This window comes from Oryctolagus cuniculus, chromosome 3, assembly GCF_051225735.1.
Source record: "Oryctolagus cuniculus isolate XC-2025 breed Fujian yellow rabbit chromosome 3, ASM5122573v1, whole genome shotgun sequence".
In the NCBI taxonomy this organism is placed as follows: Eukaryota; Metazoa; Chordata; class Mammalia; order Lagomorpha; family Leporidae; genus Oryctolagus; species Oryctolagus cuniculus.
Genome location: NC_142869.1, coordinates 63998686 through 64012129, shown reverse-complemented (window position 1 = coordinate 64012129; position 13444 = coordinate 63998686). Strand labels below are relative to the sequence as shown.

The 13444-nt window shown below is 43.1% G+C and overlaps 1 long non-coding RNA gene across 2 annotated transcripts in view; it reads right to left on the bottom strand.

Annotated features, from left to right (window-relative positions):
* Nucleotides 1–13444, bottom strand: part of LOC127491593 (uncharacterized) — a 46804-nt gene that overhangs the window by 17158 nt on the left and 16202 nt on the right. The window lies entirely within an intron of this gene.

Sequence of the window (13444 nt, the reverse complement as noted above, 5' to 3'; positions counted from 1 at the left end):
AAATATCTACGATTTGGTGACAAACTCACAAATACTGCTGATAGTACTAGGGTTTGTTGCTGACGTACTTAATAAAAAAATGTTAAAATTTCAGTTGGAGTTCAGCAAAAATACATATTTTATTCTCATTCAAGTTTACAGACCCCGTGTTAAGATAAACTATGGTGGGGCCGGCACTGTAGCATAGTGGGTAAAGCCACCGCCTGCAGTGCTGCCATCCCATATGGGCTCCAGTTCAAGTCCTGGCTGCTCCACTTCCAATACAGCTCTCTGCTATGGCTTGGGAATGTAGTAGAAGACGGCCCAAGTCCTTGGGCCCCTGCATCCGCGTGGCAGACCTGGAAGAAGCTCCTGGCTCCTGGCTTTGGATCAGCACAGCTCCAACTGTTACGGCCAATTGCGGAGTAAACAAGTGGATGGAAGACCTCTCTCTCTCTCCCTCTCCCTCTCCCTCTCCCTCTCCCTCTCCCTCTCCCTCTCCCTCTCCCTCTCTTCTCTCTGTGTAACTCTAGCTTTCAAATAAATAAATAAATCTTAAAAAAAAAAAAAAAGATAAACTGTGGCGTAGGTCACAAGGGTATTTCAAAAGTTTGTGAATTGGAGCCAGCACTGTGGCATAGCAGGTAAGGCTGCTGCCTGAGACACAGACATTCCATAAAGGACACAGGTTCAAGTCCCAGCTGCTGCACTTCTGATCCACCTCCCAGCTTGCAGTCTAGGGAAATCAGCAGAAGATGACCCAAGTACTTGGGCCCCTGCCACCGATGTGGGAGACCCAGAAGAAGGACCTGGCTCATGGATTCGGCCTGGCTCAGCCCTGGCCATTGCAGCCATTTAGAGAGTAAACCATCTATTGGAATATCTCTCTCTCTTTCTACCTCTACCTCTCCTTTCTAACTTTGACTTTCAAATAAGTAATTTTTTTTAAAAAAAACTTCATGAATTGAATTAAAAGATAGGCTTATTTTAATGCAAATAAGTTTTGAAAGTATATATGCAAGGAGTGTACAAAAAGCTTTATAGAAACCCATATTGGGGCCGGTGCTGTGGCGCAACGGGTTAAAGCCCCGACCTGCAGTGCCGGCATCCCATATAGGCACCAGTTCGAGTCCCGGCTGCTCCACTTCCGATCCAGCTCTCTGCTGTGGCCTGGGATAGCAGTAGAAGTTGGCCTAAGTCCTTAGGCCCCTGCACCTGCATGGGAGACCCGGAAGAGGCTCCTGGCTCTTGGCTTCAGATCAGCTCAGCTCTGACCATTACAGTCATTTAGGGAATGAACCAGCTGATGGAAGACCTCTTTCTCTGGCTCTACCTCTCTCTCTAACTCTGTCCTTCAAATAAATAAAAATAAATCTTTTTTAAAAAAAAGAAAACCCATATTAAAGTATGCATGAATTTCAAAAATTTTGCTCCAAAATAAACTTATATTTTAAGTCCACTTTCCACAAACTTTAGGAAGTTCCCTATTTTGAAGGCCTGAACACTTTTCCTTGTGACTCCATCTTTACTCCTGTTGGCTTCCCAAAGCACCTGCCCTACAGCAGCTTCAGTTAGCTGACATGACAGCTCATGAGCAAAAGCAACCATTCATTGACCTTGTACCATTTTGCATACATTATTTGTACACCTTGAAAGAAGGAACTGACACTCAAAGAGGTTAAATAGCTTGCCCAGGGCAACAAAGTGGAAGACTTGGAGTTCATACACAACTCTGTATGGCTTAAAGTTTACTCCCATTTCTATTACACTATAAGGCCTCCTGGCAGGGAAAAATTTTGCATTTTTAATAGGGACTTGATAAAAAACAAGTATAGAGGTTCCTCCACAAGGGTTGGTTTCAGACCACTACCACCCCGAGTATCCCTAAAATCTGCTCAAGACCCTATAAAAAGCGGTACAGTATTTGTATATAATCTACGCACATCCTCCCATATACTTCATATCATCTCTAGATTACTTATTTTTTAAAGATTTATTTATTTATTTTGAAAGAGTTACACAGAGAGAGGAGAGGCAGAGAGAGAGACAGAGAGAGAGAGAGAGAGGTCTTCCACCCTCTGGTTCACTCCCCAATTTGCTGCAACAGCCAGAGCTGCACTAATCCAAAGCCAGGAGCCAAGAGCTTCTTCTAGGTCTCCCATGTGGGTGCAGGGGCCTAAGGACTTGAGCCATCTTCTACTGCTTTCCCAAGACATAGCTGAGAGCTGGATCAGAAGAGGAGCAGCTGGGTCTCGAACCGGTGCCCACATGGGATGCCAGTGCTTTAAGCAAGGGCATTAACCCCCTGTGCCACATCACCGGCCCCTCTATGGCCTGTTTTTGAAACTGTATCCTTAGAAGAGAATCAAAAAGGGAGAGAAAGATCCAATATGGGAAGCGGGATACACAGCAGACTCATAGAATGACAGATGTCCTAAACAGCACTCTGGCCTCAGAATCAGCCCTTAAGGCATGCAGATCTGGCTGAAGAGCCCATGAGAGTATTTTAGGCATGGAAAACCAAGACACTCTGGGAAAAAAAAAAAAGAAGACCTAAATGAAAGATCTCTATGAGTGAGATCCCAGTGGAGAGAACGGGGCCATCAAAGAAGGAGGTACCTTTCTCTGAAGGGAGAAGAGAACTTCCACTTTGACTATGACCTTGTCTGAATAAGATCGTAGTCGGCGAACTCAAAAGGCTTCCATAGCCTTGGCAACTCATGACTAGAGCCTAGGGAGATTACTGACGCCATAAACAAGAGTGTCAAATTGTTAAGTCAACAACAGGAGTCACTGTGCACTTACTCCTCATGTAGGATCTCTGTCCTTAATGTGCTGTACATTGTGATTTAATGCTATAACTAGTACTCAAACAGTATTTTACACTTTATGTTTCTGTGTGGGTGCAAACTGTTGAAATCTTTACTTAATATATACTGAATTGATCTTCTGTATATAAAGAGAATTGAAAATGAATCTTGATGTGAATGGAAGGGGAAAGGGAGCGGGAGATGGGAGGGGTGCGAGTGGGAGGGAAGTTACAGGGGGGAGCCATTGTAATCCATAAACTGTACTTTGGAAATTTATATTTACTAAATAAAAGTTTAAAAAAAAGGAAAAGAAAAAGAAAAAAAAAGAAATATAAACACATTCAAAAAAAAAAAAAAGAAGAAGAAGTGAGTCCACAGGAATGAGTGCAGTGTCATACGTAGCTGAAAAGTCTGAGCACCAGGAACCAGCCATGCGGAGGAGCATCTAGGCCAGGAAACACGGGGCAGGTGGCCCGAAGGCCATGCACCCTGGGAGCACAGGGCTATACCCAGCCCCTTCCTGGCTAGAGGCCAGGGAAAAGAAGAAGAGCTAGATTACTTATAATACCTAATGCAAGATAAATGCTCTGGACTCATCTATACTGTACTCCACAGTGGAGGTTCCTGGTGATCATTTACTTGAACCAAGGCACTGCTGGTCAGTGAACTTCCTTTGTAACTCTTCAGAGTATCCAAGTCATTTTTCTGAGTAGAGGACACTCAACGTTTTTATTTTATTTTATTTTATTTTATTTTATTTGACAGGTAGAGTTACAGACAGTGAGAGAGAGAGACAGAGAGAAAGGTCTTCCTTCCATTGGTTCACCCCCCAAGTGGCCGCTACAACCGGTGCTGCGCCGATCCGAAGCCAGGAGCCAGGTGCTTCTTCCTGGTCTACCATGTGGGTGCAGGGGCCCAAGCACTTGGCCCATCCTCCACTGCCCTCCCGGGCCATAGCAGAGAGCTGGATTGGAAGAGGAGCAACTGGGACTAGAACCCGGCGCCCATATGGGATGCCGGCGCCGCAGGTGGAGGATTAACCAAGTGAGCCACGGCGCCGGCCACTCAATGTTTTTAACAAGTTGATTTTCCAAGCCATAAACTTTCAGGACAGTGCTATATTCACTAGTCCCTAAATAATACAGTTCAAGGTATCTTTAAAATGTTCATGGAAAATATCTATTATGAAAAAACTCCACTTGGTTTTCAAAATTTTTTGTACCCAAATATGCATGTCTTTTAATTCGACTTTTACATACACTTTCTGAATTACTCTTGTTTAAAGCTCTTTATATAGCATTGAAACGAGGAACATCTTTATTTCTTTATCCTTTGCTCCTACCAAGCTTCATGCCATTTCAAAGCAGAACTGATAAGTGTTGTGTCACTGCAACCACTGTATGACAGATCCTGTCTGGATTTTTAGTATTTATCAAGTTCAGACATGCAGTATTACAGTGCATTAGAAGAGTAAGGTGGATAGAAATGCACTATCTCTAACATCTGTGCTACAAACATTGTTTTTGTTTTTTTTCAATTTTTAATTTATATTTATCAAGCAGTAAGTGTGTTATTTCTGTGTTCACTCATGAAGAACTACAGCCCCAGTAAAGAGCACACTCTGAACCATGAGAAAAGGCCGGTGACAGGATTCAACTTAGAGAGTGAGGAAAGGAGGGAAGCTGATTAGGAAAAATCAAAACATACACTGAAGGTGCATTTGGCTATCTGTATCTGTGAGTTCCACAGCTATGGATTCAACCAACCACAGATTAAAATGTGAGGAAAAAATTGCAGCTGAACTCAATATGTCTTCCAATGCACTAGCTTATGTTTTTCTCAAGGCTATATTTCTTTGGTAGGTAGGGCAGGTATTATTACCAAATATTACCAACGTTGCAAGAAAAGCCCAAGTTCTAATGATGTACCAGTAGGATAACTAAAGCTAGAGTCCAAGCCACAAAGATCTAGCCCAGTACATGAATCTCCACTTTCACAATCTATTCCTTTTCCAGGAAAACTACTTTCCCATATAAATGCCGTTCAATAAAATTATGCATCCATATATTCTGAGATCTCGCAATCATGAGGGAGACTTCTATTCTACATCTCACCCCAAAGAGGTACACAATTACTCCAATAGGTCAATGAGTAAAACAATAACTATCAATTCCATCCTTAGGGGTCCCATTTACCTATTACTATAGAACAAATTATTCTGAAACCCAATGAAAAATGACCACAACTTTATTGTATCTGGTGACTTTGTCAGAATTTGGCTGGGCTCAGCTAGGTGATTAATCTATCCACATGAAGTTGATGGTGTTCACTGTGCTGCAAGCAACTAGCCACTGCCTTAATCACATGTCAGACACCTTGTTGGGGGGAAGCAAATGGTCATAGGGCTGGCCTTAGCCAGGATTGTCAACCAGAGTGCCTACATGGGATCCTTCCAGTATGGCACCCTCAGGATAGCCCAACTTCTCATCTAGAGTCTCAGGGCTCAAGAGTGAAAAGGTAGGGGCTGGCGTTGTGGCACACTGTGGCACCTGCAATGCCAGCATCCCATATGGACACCAATTCAAGTCCTGGCTGCTCCACTTCTAATGTGCTGAGAAAGCAGTGGAAGATGGCCCAAGTACTAGAGCCCCTACACCTCCAAGACAGACCTGAATGGAGTTCTAGGCTCCTGGCTTTGGCCTGGCCGAGCCCTGGTTGTTGCTACCATTTGGGTAATGAACCAGTGGATGGAAGATACCTCTCTGTGTCTCTCCCTCTCTCTATTTAACTCTGTCTTCCAAAATAATAAATAATTTTTTTTAAAAAAGTGACAAGACAGAAGCCTCATGGTCTTGTGACCTAGCCTCCATGACACAGTGTTACTTCCATCATACTCCTGTGACAAATGCAACACAAATCTGTTCAGCTTCAAGGAAAAGTGACAGAAACCCAATTCCTCCATGAAAAGAAGACTGAAAAATTAAAAATTTTTGAAAAAATGAAAAAATTTCAAAATGAAAAATTCACAGCCATGTTTTAAAAACATATGGGCTTCTTATTTTTTTTTAAGATTTGTTTGTTTATTTACTTGAAAGTCAGGGTTATACAAAGAGAGAAGGAGAGGCAGAGAGAGAGAAAAGAGAAGACTTCCGTCAGCTGGTTCACTTCCCAACTGGCCACAATGGCCAGAGCTGTGCCGATCCAAAGCCAGGAGCCAGGAGCTTCTTCCAGGTCTCCTACTCAGGTGCAAGGACCCAAGGACTGGGACCATCTTCTACTCCTTTCCCAGGCCATAGCAGAGAGGCAGATCAACAATGGAGCAGCCAGGACTCTAACCGGCGCCCATATGGGATGCCGGCACTGCAGGCAGCAACTTTACCTGCTACACCACAGCACTGGCTCCATGGGTTTCTTATATTAACTTATAATATTTAAGAACTTAACTAACTCTTGTAATTCACGAGCTCTCTGCTTATGGCCTGGGAAAGCAGTGGAAAGATGTCCCATGCTCAAGCTGACTTACCTCAAACGGTAGAGTTAGAAACATACGAGGGGATTCCAATTCAATCCCATCAAGGTGGCATGTACCAATGCCATCTCACTAGTCCCAGTGATCAATTTCTGTTCACAATTGATCATAATGATAGGACTAAGAACCAAAGGGATCACATAAACAAGAATAGTGTCGGCAAATACTAGCTGATAGAATAAAAAAGGGAGAGAACGATCCAACATGGGAAGTGAGATACACAGCAGACCCATAGAATGGCAGATGTCCTAAACAGCACTCTGGCCTCAGAATCAGCCCTTAAGGCATTCGGATCTGGCTGAAGAGCCCATGAGAGTATTTCAGGCATGGAAAGCCAAGACACTTTGGGGGGAAAAAAAAAACCTAAATGAAAGATCTCTGTGAGTGAGATCCCAGTGGAAAGAACGGGTCATCAAAAAAGGAGGTACCTTTCTCTGAAGGGAGGAGAGAACTTCCACTTTGACCATGGCCTTGTCTAAATATGATCAGAGTCGGTGAACTCAGGGGGCTTCCATAGCCTTGGCAGCTCATGACAAGAGCCTAGGGTGATTACTGATGCCATAAACAAGAGTGTCAAATTGTTAAGTCAACAACTGGAGTCACTGTGCACTTACTCCTCATGTAGGATTTTTGTCCTTAGTGTGCTGTACATTGAGATTTAATGCTATAACTAGTACTCAAACAGTATTTTACACTTTATGTTTCTGTGTGGGAGCAAACTGTTGAAATCTTTACTTAATGTATGCTAAACTGATCTTCTGTATATAAAGAGAACCGAAAATGAATCTTGATGTGAATGGAAGGGGAGAGGGAGTGAGAAAGGGGAGGGTTGCGGGTGGGAGGGACTTTATGGGGGGGAAGCCATTGTAATCCATAAGCCGTACTTTGGAAATTTATATTCATTAAATAAAAGTTAAAAAAAAAATAAAAAAATCACTCAAAATAAAGAATATACTCAACAAAAAAAAAGAAAGAAAGAAAGATGTCCCAAGTACTTGGACCCCTGCACTCACATGAGAGACCTGGAGGAAGTTCCTGGCTCCTGGCTTCAGATCAGCTCAGCTCTGGTTGTTGCAGCCATTTGGGAGTGAACCAGCAGATGGAAGAACTTTCTCTCTCTCTCCTGCTCTCTATAACTTACTTCTCAAATAAATAAATAAATCTTTAAAAAAAAAATTGAACTCTCATGGTAGGGTCTTTATCTGTCCTAATAGAATGTTCATGTGTCCCAACAGTACACTGGAGACTGAATTGCAATAGGGATAAGAATATAAGCTTTGAGGTCACAGAAAGATCTGGATTTCTAATCTACATTATTTCCCAGCATAATAATTAACAATTTTTAGCTCACACCAACTAACTGCATGGATAGGTTTAGAAACCATGCACTGTGTGACCTTATCCAAGTTACTTTGTAGCTCTAAACCTCAGTATGCTTGTCTATAAAATAGAGAAAAAGATGTATACTTGGGGCCAGCACTGTGGCTCAGTGGGTTAATGCCCTGGCCTGAGGCCCCCAGCATCCCATATGGGCGCTGGTTTGAGTCCTGGCTGCTCCATTTCTGATCCAGCTCTCTGCTGTGGCCTGGGAAAGCAGTGGAAGATGGCCCCACATCCTTGGGCCCCTACATCCATGTGGGAGACCTGGAGAAGGCTCCTGGCTCCTGGCTTCTAGCTCCTGGCTTCGGATTGGCACAGCTCCAGCTGCTACGGCCAGTTGAGGAGTGAACCATCGGATGGAAGACCTCTCTCTCTCTGCCTTTCCTCTCTCTCTGACTTTCAAATAAATAAATAAATCTTTAAAAAAAAAGAGAGAGAGAGATACTTCATAATGCTGTCAAAAGGATTAAAGAGGACCGTGTAGACAGAGCATGTGTCACATACCTGGTATTTAGTAAATCCCTAATAAGTAGTAACTGTAGTAGCAGTGGCACTATTAGAAACAGTAATGGTGGTTAACAATAGCTAACTGCTAATAGACTGTGATGGCACAAAGTAAGGTACTCATGAAGATGCAAATGGATTTTTATGGCTCCAATCCTCTCTCTACAGATGTATAAATTCTACGTAAGCAAAATTTTATGTATGCATACAGATATGCACATATACCATGAATGTCAAGATGAAATACTTATATTTTCCCTTTTCACCAAATATATTTTATTTATATTTCTTAAATGTCCACTTAGGTCTTTCTATCAGTCATTCATACCATCACTTCACGTAATTTTTACTAAGAGAATCTACCTGTCTTAGAAAAGTGTTCAAATGAAATTGTTAGGTTCAACTGATCACTAAGCATACAGCCTGATGAAAATGACCCCAGAGTATCATAAAGAAACACTTCAATATTTAAGATGGCTGGATTAACTCCAAGGACTTGAGAGGCAGTCTGCCTATCACCAAATCAGTTTTGAAAATACAGCTCTTGGCTCCAATCCCCAGTTCAGTGAGTGTGGTTAGGGCAAATACAAGGTGAATAAATCATAAAAATACTGAACAAAATTATTTCCAACACAAGAACACAAGGGACAAGGCAATCTTGATTAGTCAATGCCTGAACTAGTATTTCATCTTAGACTAGCTGATGTGAAGGTCAAAATTATTGATTGACTCTTTGAATCTTCTTTGGAGAAAAGCAATATTCTGCTTTGAATTGGTTATTATTGCTACACCCTCCTCATAGTTAAGATCTGTCAATACTCCTTTGTCTAGGAGATTCTTAGCGTCTAAAGTTTTACTGGTCCTGACACGAAGTAATCTACATCATAATTCACACAGTTCACTTCACTTACACAGATGGACCTTTCCAAAGAAGTGACAACCCTCCCAACAGGGACTACATTCACCTGCCACTCATCCCCAGCTGCGCAGAGGAACCAGAAGGGAGGACAGGGTTCAAGGCATTTTAGAAGCTCTGGAAACTTGTTTTCAGTAGGCAGCAAAGGATTGGAGGGAACACCAAAAGTTCCTAGGTTTTTTATTGCAACAGTATTCATAATGGTCAAGATATGGAATCAGGCTAGGTGTCCATCAAGGGGTAAATAGATAAAGAAAAGATGGTATACATCCACAATGAACTATTTCAACTATATATCAAGTAATGCAATTATATCACTTGAAGCAACATGGATGAAGATGGAGAATATTCATTAAATTAAATAAGTCAGGCACAGAAAGACAAAAAAGTATTCTCTTATTTATTTGAGGAAATGTCAAAAAGTTCATGGAAAATGAAATTAAAAGGTAAGTTTTATTTTCATGCAAAAATTTGAAATTGATGCATAGTTTTGGGGTTTTTTTAATATTCTATTTAATTATTTGAGAAGTACAGTTACAGCCAGAGAGAGGGAAAGATAGAGAAAGGTCTTCCATCTGCTGGTTCACTCCCCAAATGGCTGCAATGGCAGGAGCTGGGCCGATCTGAGCCAGGAGCCAGGAGCGTCTTCCAGGTCTCCCAGTAGCATTCAGGGGCCCAAGCACTTGGGCCATCTTCTACTGCTTTCCCAGGCTATAAGCAGAGAACTAGATCAGAAGAGGAGCAGCCAGGACTAGAACCAGCACCCATATGGCATTCCGGCACCACAGTGCCAGCCCCTATAGTTTCTTCATAATATGCATTTTCCATGGACTTTTTTTTTTTTGACAGGCAGAATGGACAGTGAGAGAGAGAGACAGAGAGAAAGGTCTTCCTTTGCCGTTGGTTCACCCTCCAATGGCCACCGCAGCCAGCGCGCTGTGGCACCGCGCTGATCCGAAGGCAGGAGCCAGGTGCTTCTCCTGGTCTCCCATGGGGTGCAGGGCCCAAGGACTTGGGCCATCCTCCACTGCACTCCCTGGCCACAGCAGAGAGCTGGCCTGGAAGAGGGGCAACCGGGACAGAATCCGGCACCCCGACCACGACTAGAACTCGGTGTGCCGGCGCCGCAAGGCAGAGGATTAGCCTAGTGAGCCGCGGCGCCAGCCTCCATGGACATTTTAAGGACTCCTCATACGTATGAACTTCAAATTTTCTTGGACCTAAATAAACTAATCTTCTAATTAAAATAAAAGTTCCCAGGTTTGAGTTAAGTATGGTGATTTAATTCCCTAGAGCTCCTGTATGAAAGTACCACATACTGGATGGCTTAAACAAGAGACTTAGTTGTCTCAGTTATGGAGTCCAGAAATTCACAAGGTGTTGATGGGATTGGTTCCTTCTAAGGACTACAAGAGAGAACCCTTTCCATGCCTCTCTCCTAGCATCTGGAGGCGCTATATGTTCCTTGGCCTGTGGCAATAATTTTCATCCCTGTCTCCGTCCTCACATGGCTACATTCTCCCTGTGTGTGTTCGCATCATCTCCCCTCTGTGTATACCTATCCCTGTGTCCAAGTTTACATTTTATTTCACATTATCAGTCATACTGGACTAAACTCACGCTAATGACCACATTTTAACTCAATTACCCCTGTAAATGTGCTATTTCTAAATGAGATCATGTTTTTGAGATACTGGGCATTTGAATTTTAATATATTTGGAGGGGGACATAATTTAACACACAATATCCAATACACAAAACATTTGAACCAAAGACAGCAAGGAAATGGCACAGGCATATTACATCAAGGTAGACCTAAGAAAAACACCAAAATATTTTATGAGTCCCATTTTCATTTTCTAAAATTATCCTTCCATTGTTTACACTCCTTTTCTGCAAGCTACTTTAAATGTCGTTTCACTTTCAATATCTGTAATTCAAAGCACAGAGAACAAATTGACGACATTTTACCAGATCTACTCTGGGAAATATAGCTGCCAAATACAAGGTTCCCAACCCTAAGTTTTCTCTGTTATTTCTTTAGCAAGAGGACTGTGAATAACCTGCAGCCAATTCCTCCATCTTATTTTAATGAGGGTAATGGACGTGCATGGTAATTATCACTGGACATGACTTAAATGTAAATTTATAAAAATCTCTCCAAACATTGGAAAACTGACCTCATCTATATCAGAAGAATGTTTTTTGCTCTGTTCACCTGTGGCCTCCAGCTTCTTTATTTTTTTTTTAAGATTTTATTTATTTATTTGAAAGTCAAGAGTTACACAGAGAGAGAAGGAGAGGCAGAGAGAGAAAGAGAGGTCTTGGCCGGCGCCGTGGCTCAATAGGCTAATCCTCCACCTTGCGGCGCCGGCACACCGGGTTCTAGTCCCGGTCGGGGCGCCGGATTCTGTCCCGGTTGCCCCTCTTCCAGGCCAGCTCTCTGCTATGGCCAGGGAGTGCAGTGGAGGATGGCCCAGGTGCTTGGGCCCTGCACCCCATGGGAGACCAGGAAAAGCACCTGGCTCCTGGCTCCTGCCAGGATCAGCGCGGTGCGCCGGCTGCAGCGGCGGCCATTGGAGGGTGAACCAACGGCAAAAGGAAGACCTTTCTCTCTCTGTCTCTCTCTCACTGTCCACTCTGCCTGTCAAAAAAAAAAAAAAAAAAAAAAAGAGAGGTCTTCCATCCGATGGTTCACTCTCCAATGGGCCACAACAGCCAGAGCTGTGCCGATCCAAAGCCAGGAGCCAGGAGTTTCCCCAGGGTGTCCCACACAGGTACAGAGGCCCAAGGACATGGACCATCTTCTACTGCTTTCCCAGGCCATAGCAGAGAGCTGGATTGGAAGCTGAGCAGCCGAGTCTCAAACCGGTGCCCTTATGGGATGCTGGTGCTTCGGGCCAGGGCGTTAACCCACTGGGCCACAGCACCAGCCCCATCCTCCAGCTTCTTAAAACCAGCACATTCAGAAAGACTTTATATAAAAAAAAAAAAAAAAAACTGATGGTATTTGTGATGGTCCTAGGCCATAAATACTGCCCAGGTCTAGGGTGCTAGAAGTGGACTTTCAGTTTCTCCAAAGTTTGTTTCAAGGAAGAACACCATGAACTAGGAATATCTCCTTCCTTTAACAAATGTTCATGTTTTAAGCTCTTTAGTCTCCTAAATAACTAGTGGCAATTACTGTATCAGAAATTAGAGATAAGAGACTAATTAACAGAAATCATGTTTGAATCTAGCTTTGAATTTATGTAAGATTTTGAGATTGTACTCCACAAGCAGATACAATAATATGGAAAGTAAAACTAATATAGGAATTGCTTAGATGAGGTAGGCACTTAGCTTCATGATTAAGACTCTTGCACCCCACAATAGAATACCTGGGTTTGATTGCTGGCTCTGGCTCCTGACTTCAGCTTCTGGCTAATGCAGACCCTGTGAGGCACAGGTGATGGCTCAAGTAATTGGGTTCCTGCCACTTATATGTGAGATCTGAATAGTGTTTATACATCTTGGCTTCGTGCCTAGCCATTACAGGGCTCTTACATGCCCCCTTGTGCTCACTTGCTCTCTTTCAAATAAATAAGTAAAAATTTTGAAAATATATAAAATTTTTAAGAAATAAATGCTCACTCTAATCTTCGCAACTTCATCTTCCCCCTAGATTGGGTACCAAGTTTGACATATTCCAAAGTCAGAAAATGGGCCATGGCTCAAGAAACATGTTTTAAAAAATAGGAAAACATCCAGTTGATAGAACCTAACGTTCGCAGCTTCAGAATTTTTGTTTTTCAGCTTTAAAATTTTACCTAGTTCTAGCCGGCGCTGCGGCTCACTAGGCTAATCCTCTGCCTTGCGGCGCCGGCACACCAGGTTCTAGTCCCGGTTGGGGCGCCGGATTCTGTCCCGGTTGCCCCTCTTCCAGGCCAGCTCTCTGCTGTGGCCAGGGAGTGCAGTGGAGGATGGCCCAAGTGCTTGGGCCCTGCACCCCATGGGAGACCAGGATAAGTACCTGGCTCCTGCCATCAGATCAGCGCGGTGCGCTGGCCGCAGCGCGCCGGCCACGGCGGCCATTGGAGGGTGAACCAACGGCAAAGGAAGACCTTTCTCTCTGTCTCTCTCACTGTCCACTCTGCCTGTCAAAAAAAAAAAATTTTTTTACCTAGTTCTAACACATTTGAAAATGAAATGCCAGAATCAAAGGACCACTTAGTTATATCACGCTTTAACCTAAATGATATGACAGAAAAATCAAGTTGTGGGAGGTATATCTGCAGCATCAGCAGCTCCATATTCATGTTTAACACATGAATTTCTGGATCTTT